Genomic DNA, 9385 nt, shown 5'->3' on the forward strand with positions numbered 1-9385 from the left:
CCAACACCACACCTAGTCCTTGATGGGTGCTCAGAAAATGTTAATTTCGACCTTCTCCTCAGTCAAGAATATGGAGAGCTTTGAAACTGCTATTCTAAGAGTATCCTAACACTCTGAGTGGCAGAATGGAGAAGGAAGGGCATGAGTCAAGTCCTGAGGCAGAGTATGTCAAGGGGTGCTCAGTGGATGAGAAGAAAATAAGGTTAGTTAGAACAAGTCTCTTTGTGGCACCATTATTATCAATTTCAGTGAAATAGAGGAGAGGAATAAAATAGGGCAAGCATAAGAAATTAAGATTTCAGAGCAGGCTGGGACCTCAAATCAAACTCCATCAGAAATGTTTGGAGAGATTTGTATTAAACTAGCTGTGTGAACTATCATCCCTTTACATGTGAAGAGAAAATGACCTGCCAAGGACAGAGAACAAAGGGGAGAAAGGAGTAGTGATGGTAGAAGGTGACAATCTCCTTAGTTTTTCCTGCTGAAAAGCTTGGGAAGTTCCTCTTGCCCTCAGCCCAGCCACCCTCTCACATTTGAACCAACAGTCAGAAGGGGCTTGGCCACCAACACTACGGGCTTCTTCTCCAAAGCTCTGGCAAGGCAGCAACCAATGTAAGGATTAGCTCTGCAGGTCGACCCAAATCACAGTCACTTCACAATTATCAGATCCTGCTGCCTCCACAGCAATCCTGGGGTTCATGTTGGGCAGGGAGAGAGGGGATGCAAGCTGCAGTGAGTCAGATTCTAAGGAAAAATACTTAGGAAGAAGCTGTGATGGCCTTCTTAATAGCCAGCTTCCTGAGCTGGAACTGGAAATCACAGCCTTCTGGTTATGGATATTGCATTTCGCCCTCCCCTGAGAATAGCTGTTGCATCCCTTTTTATCTTTTTTTAAAGTTAATAACATTATATAAATTTCAGGTATACAACACCGGAAATTTGATAACTGTATATTTTGTGCTCACAACCCAAAATCTAGTTTCCTTCTATTATCATATTTTTGACCCCATGTACCTAATTCACCCTACCACCATGTTCACTGCTTATATTTTTTATTTTTATTTTTCCTCCTCTTTAATTTCCCCTCCAACTTCCACCCCTGACCTATGGATGGTGCTGTTTTCCCCTTAAGAACTGGATCTCTGAAGACGGGCCGTCTCTTCCCACACGCTCACAGCATGTAGCCAGGGCCTGGCACCCCTGGTGCATTCAGGAGGCCTGGCCCATCCTGGGTATGTACTGTGGCTCCACCTGGGGTGCAAACCCAGGACCTTCTGCGTGTAAACGAGAGATGCTAACCACTACACTATGGAGCCACCCCCACCGCTTGTATTTTTTAATTGTTTTTTTCCCCTTTCTTTTCTTCTCGTGTGTGCATGCACGCGTGTTCAGAGACCAAAGAAAGCATTTCAGGGACTCAGAAGAGTATGTTGTATCCTCCCTAATTCTAACTCCTGGTGATTCCTGATAATCTTCACTTGAGATGTAGTGGAAAGACCCTAGACATAGCATCAGCCTGGGCTCAACCCCTATTTCATCTGTGCTACTGCATTCTAGTAGTAGCACTCCAAGCAAGTTAGTCAATTCTTCACCTGTAAAACAGTGTTATCATGAGGTTTAGTGATTAATAATAAACTGGTCCCCACCATGTATCAGGCATTGCTATAGCTACTCGTTCCTGTTGGGTATGAGTACTAATGTCACTACCTGTTATACAGATGAAAAAATGAGGCACCAAGAGGGCATGCAACTTGCTGGGTGTCACACAGCTATTAAGTAGCAGATGTGAGGCTTGAACCCAGGCAACCTGGCACCAGGGCCTGCCCTTTTAACCACCATGTTCTTCTACCTCCCAGGAGGTGAAAGTGCCTGGCAAATGCACAGGTGAGACTCCATATTTTTCTTTACTTTTGCATTTTGAAAGGTAACATGGTACAATGAAGAGAATGTGGGCTTTGGAGTCAGACTAACATGACTCCCATTTAGTTGCTGTGTAATCTTGGGCAAATACATTATCTCTTTGAGCCTTAGTTTCCTAAAAGTCAGAGGGCTGCTAGAATATGTGAATTTACTTGTACCACACCTAGCAGTTGATGGGTTCTCAGATAAATGTATGTAGAGCACTGAAATTCTCCTCTATGAGTATCCTAACACTCTAAGCTTTCTCTCTTGTAATAAATCAAAGGAGCAAACAAATAGGACAAATGAAAGCCATCAGGCATAGTCTTAGGTTCTGTCTGAAAATTTCCTAGAATTTTTCTTATTTTTCCTAAACATCTTTTCCTATGTTTAGGGAGAGAAAAAATGTTTAGGGAGGAAAGATGTTTAGGGAGGTCCCCATCCCTAAATGTAATAAATGACACCAGATAAGACAGACTGGGCAGCAGTATCTTGTTAATATAATTAGCTGGTATTATGCCAACTTCCCCTTTCTCTGACTAAACCTACTGCAGTTGATTTAACCTCTGAAAAACTATGAAATGCTGCATTATGATAGAGCATTTAAAATTTTTTTTATCTCAAATCTCAAATGCTTTAAGACAAATCTACTTCCTTCTTCCATCTTTGGGTAATAACACTGTTATTCAATCCCTGGAAAAGCATGAATTTCCTCTCCTTGCCCCTTGCCTCTACCAAGACACCTTACTAATTAATATTCACTGTAAAGAATGGGCCTATTGCAGTACTGCATCCAGAAAAGCTTTTTACCAAACTACTTTCTTGAAAGCGCAGCATCTTGCCATAGAGGAAATAATTCCCAAGATCTGTTTTCATAACCTCTATTAGAATACCAATTATAAGAGCAAATTTGTACTGACACAAACACCCTATTGGTTAAGTTGTTTACACCTTGCTAGAAATTATTATATGACCCAGAGCAAATTTGTCAGATTTGAGATAAGAATCTAAAACTTAGGAGAGCAACAACATAGGTGGACCTAGAGGGTATTGTGCTAAGGGGAGTAAATCAGACAGAGGAAGACAAATGCCATATGATTTCACTTACATGTAGAATCTAAAGAATAAAATAAACCAACAAAACAGAAACAAACTTATAGATACAGAGAACATTTTGATGGTTGCCAGATAAGAGTGGGGTTGGGCAGTGAGTGAAAAAGGTGAAGAGTTTACAAAGTATAAATTGATAGTTACAAAATAGTCATGGGGATGTGAAGTGCAGCATAAGGAATATGGTCAATAGTACTGTAATAACCATGTATGGTGTCAGATTGGGTACTAGATTTATCGAAGTGATCACTCCGTAAGTTATATAATAAAATGTCTAATTGCTATGTTGTACATGTGAAACTAACATAATACTGTATGCCAACTGTAATTGAAGAATAAAATTATTTTAAAAAGGAAAAAATAATAAATAAAACAGGAGAAATTAATGGGCAACATTTTCAATGTCTCCCTCAAACTCCCAAAGCTATATCTAAGGCAACTATAAAAATCCACAGAATTAATTTCATCCTCAAAATCAAAGCAGTTGCATTAATAATTAACTTAATAAATTTCAAAACCACCTCAACTGAGCCTACAAATCTAGCACAGATTGAGATCAAACCTGGCACACAATTTGATTTACCAAAGTATGAACCAAATGCTGATGAAGGGTTAAACTACTGGCCCACATATACCACCAGATTAAATATCATTCGCATCATCATCATCATCATCATCACATCATCCTTTGCATGAGAAGTTGACACCTACTGACCCACTGTTAGTATAATTAGCTGGTATTGTGCTCTTCAAGGCTGTGTTCTTGAAATGTTTTGTTAGAGAGATAAACTTGCTCCAGACATCTTCACTCCATTTCAACTCTGATCAACATTTTCAAGGACACTAGCAGGGTTAAGTGAGCAGTCTATGGCCAAGAACTAGAAGAAAGACAACTATGACCCTGACCCCAAGAGCAGCTAAGCAGTTATGGTGAATCATGCAGAAACCAGCAGCACAACTATCTCCTCAAGTATAACCTAAAGATGCTGAAGAAAACTGGATGAAAGATATACTACTTCATCATTATTATTTCACAGCTGCGATTGGAACCATGTGCTTCACCATGGATTGTTCAGAATCTCAGGACACTGACTGGCTTCTCCCAGCTCATGCTCTTCCTCTCACTGCTCTATTGTCTGTTCCTCTGTGGCCTCCATAGCCACCACCTCTGTCAATTGCAATGGAAGAAATAGCTGCACTTGTCATCGATAATGGCTCTGCATGTGCAAAGTTGGCTGCTGGGGATAATGCCCCGGGCCATGTTCCCATCCATCAGTGGATGCCCCCAACACCAGTGCCTCATGGCGGGCATGGGGTAAAAGGTTACAGGGGATGAGACCCAGAGAAAGCACAGTATCCTGACCCTCAAGTACCCCATTGAGGACAACATCATCATGAACTGGGACAATATGGAGATCCAACACCGCACCTTTTACAACAAGCTGTGTGTGGCCCCCAAGGATCACCCCATGCTGCTGACTGAGGACCCCCAAACCCCAAGGCCAACCACAAGATGACTCAGATCATGTTCAAGACTTTCTATACCCCAGACACGTATGTGGCCATCCAGGCCGTGCTGTCCTTTTACACCTCTTCCCGTACCACTGGTACTGTTATAGATTCTGGGGACAGGGTATATCCTTCTCCACACCATCCTGCATCTGGAACTGGCTGGTGATCACCATCAGCAACAAGCAGTTCTGGCATCCAGAGGCACTCTTCCAGCCCTCCTTCCTGGGTATGGAATCCTGCAGCATCCACAAGACCACATCCAACTCCATCATGAAGCATAACATCAACATCCAGAAGGACCTATATGCCAACATGATGCTATCTGCTAGGGCCACCATGTACCCCAGCATTGTGGATAGGACACAGATGGAGATCAAGGCCCTGGCCCCCAGCATGATAAAAATCAAGATCGTCGCTCTGCCAGAGCACAAGTACTCTATGTAGATTGGGAGCTCCATCCTGGCCTTGCTGTCCACCTTCTAGCAGATGCACCTCCACCACCCAACTCAAATGCTTCTAAATGGACTGTGAGCAGATGCACAGAATTTGCTGCATGAGTCCATCAGAAGTATGAATTTTCCCTGGCAAATATATATACCTCATGCTAGCCTCACAAAACTGGAACAAGCCTTTCAAAGAATTTTTGTCCCCGAAGCTGGTATCTGACATCAGCACTGAAATGCAGGCCTGGTAGCTTATTTTGACTTTGTATTCAAGTTAACTGTTCCCTTGCTACATGCTTACTACTCTGTACACATCTTTGATTTAAACCCCTAGAACACACGGCTTAGTCACTTGGTGACTGAAGCAAGAACATGTTTATGCAAGAGAAGACCAGTACCTTGATAAGAATCTAGGGGGCCACGCATTTCTTTATCGGTGCAGGGTATTAATGTGCAAGAGCCACCTACTGCAGGATTTCTCTAGAGGCTGACAAGAGTCCTGGATCATTTCTGTCCTGCCAGTCTGAAGCGGTTGGGAAGGTCCAAGCATGAGGACTCATTTTCCTTTCTTAGCTGATGTTTTCCTTCCAGAACACCAGGTTCTTACTTGCCTTAAGTTGGAAAACAGTTTGCATTTGCACCTGTAAATTTATTCATCCTTTTAATTTATGTAAGGTTTTTGTCCATAATTCTCCATTCTTTAAGAGAGGACAACAAATTTTGGTTTTCTACTGTTCTGTAAGAACATTAAGCCCCAGCAACATATCATTGTGACACAAATAAAGGGCTGTGGTAAAAAAAATCACAAGACAATAGATGTTCCCTAAATTAATTGAGAGATTTAAATTTATGGACCAATAGAATAAAAATCACACTTTCCCTTAGGAAATGAAGTGCTTGTCTATCTCAAGAAGGGCATATTTTATCCAACCCGATGAGGCTAGGTTTTAGTACCGCTAACTATGTCATGGTGAGTGTATTAGTTTCTTAGGGTTGCTGTAACAGATTACTGCAAACTTGGTGGCTTAAAACAACAGAAGTGTGTTCTCACAGTTCAGAAAGTCAGTAGCCTGAAATCAAACTGTCAGCAGGGCCACGTTCCCTGTAAAGGCTCTAAAGAAGAATTCTTCCTTGACTCTTCCTAGCTTCTGGCGACTCTCAGCAATCCTTGGAGTCCCTTGGGCTGTAGCTGCATCACTCCAACCTCTGACTCTATTGTCACATGGCCTTCTCCCCTGTGTGTGTTGAACTCTCCATCTTGTAAAGACACCAGCCACTGTATTTAGGCCCACCATAATCCAATATGACCTCATCTTAATTTGTTACACCTGCAAAGATCCTATTGCCAAATATGGTCACATTCTGAAGTCCTGAGTAAACATGAATTATAGAAAGACACTATTCAAGCTGCTACAGTGGGCACTCTCGATTTGCCAGAGTCACTGCTCTTACCAGATTGATCTCCTATAAGGCTTCTTGGTTCTATTTAAGGGTAGGAGACTGCAAACTGTTTTCCTTCCAGGTCTCCAAATTCCAGTATAATTTGATAATCCACAATGTCCGATTCAAAATAATGTATTAAATACATATGTAATTTTACTTTCTTTTATTCACCAAGACATCTTAGCTCTAGATAAGTTAAAATTGACATAAAAACCAGCAAAAGCAGCAATTTAAAACTATGATTCTTTTTGAAAATTTTGACCAAACATTAAGTAATTAAAGCAAGTCTCACTAGCCAAAGAGGAAGGTGATTCTAATGTTCAGCCAAATTGAGAACAAATCTAGACCAGTGGTTTTCCAAGTGTGACTCCAAGAACATCAGTATTAGCATCAGCTGAAAGCACCTTAAAAGTACAGAATCACAGTCCCCACTCCAGACCCACTGAATCTGAATCTCCATTCTGAATCTGAATTTTCATTCTAACATTATTCTCCAGATGATTCATATGCTATGTTCTAAAACTCTGATGCCAAAAGTAAAAGAGAAGTTGAAGCCTCCCATATAATTCCAGACTTTCTGGCAGGAATGGGTATTTGTTTTGCTGAGGGTTGATAGGGAATGTTAAACACATACACACAGGCACATACTGGTCCTTTGCCTTCCCACAGAGTGTCAGCAGCTTTCCAAATGAACAAGCTGTTTCCATGACATCAAACCCTTAATTTGAAGCAGATATACCAACCATCCAGGAGTGTGATAGCACAATGCACCATTTCATATATATTTTGTGTTCTTGGTCTCGAACATCTCCTTAAAAAAGAAACCCTTATTAAAAAACTAGTATTTAGAGCAATACTTTAATTGACAAAGGTGTCACCCTTTTTTTCTCCTGTAAATAGGGCACTCTGAAAGATTCTGTGTTAAATCTCTTCTCATGGTTAATCAATCTGAGATAATAACATGAATGACTAGTAAAATAATTATACTGCTTTGAATATATATTCACCCCTTATATTTGCCCACCTCAGTTCCAGGCCATTTTATTCTTAATATATTCTTAAAGTCAATTTCTTCTATACTGTGAACATTCATTTTTCTCTCATTCCTCTGAACAAATAATGAAAAAAATCCTCCCTTTTGCAGCATGTGTACTTAACATCCTAACATGAGAGAGACAAACTCAGGAATGTGACTACAAGAAATTCATTTGCATAACAGCAGCCTGGAAAGATAGTGAAGCAAGTCCTAGCCTCTCCCTAAAAAAACCCTCCCTTAAACGTTTATCTCCACAGTTTTTCTAAATTAATTTACTCAATCAACAAATTGAAAGGGAAACCACAGTGTGTTTAATGCCAACCAGGTTAAAAATAGTCAAGTCTATCCTGCAGGGAACAGACCAAATTCAAAAGTGAAGAAAGGAACCACGTGTAAAGAGGGCGATTAAATAAGCACATACTCAATACAGCTCGCAGGAGCAGAACTACAAGCTCAGATGCAAATCAACTTCACTGTGGAAGGTTCAGCCAAGAGCTGTCACAAAATCTTCACGGCATTTTCTAGCCCATGACACTTACCAGGCTTTCGCCCACCTGCTCACACACCACGTAAAATGTGAGAAAAAGGGAGCGTTGCTTGAATGCATAATTCCCAAACGCTTAAGGCAACGATGTCTGAATTTAAGGGGTTTCAGTATATTCCTTGTTCCTATGCTCCTGGGAGTCAGCCATTCAATCCCAGGGCTGCAGGGTATGAATCATTGCCGTAAATCACCTTCCATTTCTAAATATATAAGGAGAGTTTAGAGGAAAAAAACAAGGTGACATTCTCTCCACAACCTTCAAGAACTGGCTGTGTGACAAGAGCCAGCGCCAGGGGAACCTAGCCATCGGAAGGAAAAGACAGCCCAGAAAATCCCTCTGAGACAAACGGAGGGATAACAGGAAACAAGAGAAAGGAGCTAGGAGTGAAGCAGGGACTAACAAAAGAGAACTGAGCTTAGAGTTCAACCACTGCCTTGCTATCATTTACATTTTTCAAGCAGGCAAATGGGCTGCATTTTCTACATGGGTGATACAACCAACTCTCCCATCCTACCTTTCCAGAAGGAGCTGGCCTGTCTCTATTTTGCTCACTTCAGCATTGAGCACATCGACAGACACATACATAGTAGGAGTACAATGTATATTTGTTGATAGAATGAATAAATCAATCAAAAAACTGATTAATTAATGAAACGAAAAGGTTCCCAGCAAAGTTTGTCAAATACTATTTTTGGAAAAGCATCATTATAAAATGATACCTGCGTTCTTCTGGGCAGGCATGGGAAAGAATTTGTTTCCCTACACAAAATAAAATCATATATTGAAATACAAGAAAAATCTTAAATCTCATTAAAGGAAATGATTGTTTTCCTAATAAAATACACACAATATAAGTTGAAATGTATGTAAGAAATTCAGTCAAGATCGTTTCTGAGTTTGTGTCAATAATTTACCACATTGATAACCTAGCTAAACAGAAAAGCTAGGCCCAAGTTACTGAGCTTCGATCAAGGTCCCCCTGCCCCCAGAACTTTGCCTCTGTATTCTACAATAACATTCAGCTTTTCCTGGTTCCTCAAACTCAAGCACACTATGGAAGCTGACGGTGATAATGAGTAAATTTCCCTGGATAGATGAACCAAGCTGGTTTATGAACCAACATGCACCACCAATTAACAAGCATATGAAAAATATACTGACTAGAATATATGAAAGAACCTGGGAAAGAGGCATGTTTTTAGCATACCCACACACAGTAGAAATTTGAGAGAGAGTAAATCTTGGCAATGTAAAAGGTCCGATTGTCTTGCAGATGCTCTACTATGTAAGGGATCTTAATAGCTTCCTGCCCATGCCCCATCTGATAACAGAATAGATGGACCTAAACAATTCACAGTCCACACAGTGGATGAAGAAGGAGAAGCAGAACCCTGTAT

The 9385-nt window shown here is 40.8% G+C and overlaps 1 pseudogene; it reads left to right on the top strand.

Moving 5' to 3' along the window:
* The first annotated feature begins 4183 nt into the window (after nt 1–4183).
* LOC118607863 lies at nt 4184–4687 on the top strand (annotated as a pseudogene).
* The last annotated feature ends 4698 nt before the right edge of the window (nt 4688–9385 follow it).

Source organism: Rousettus aegyptiacus, unplaced genomic scaffold, assembly GCF_014176215.1.
Source record: "Rousettus aegyptiacus isolate mRouAeg1 unplaced genomic scaffold, mRouAeg1.p scaffold_m13_p_9, whole genome shotgun sequence".
Classification (NCBI taxonomy): Eukaryota; Metazoa; Chordata; class Mammalia; order Chiroptera; family Pteropodidae; genus Rousettus; species Rousettus aegyptiacus.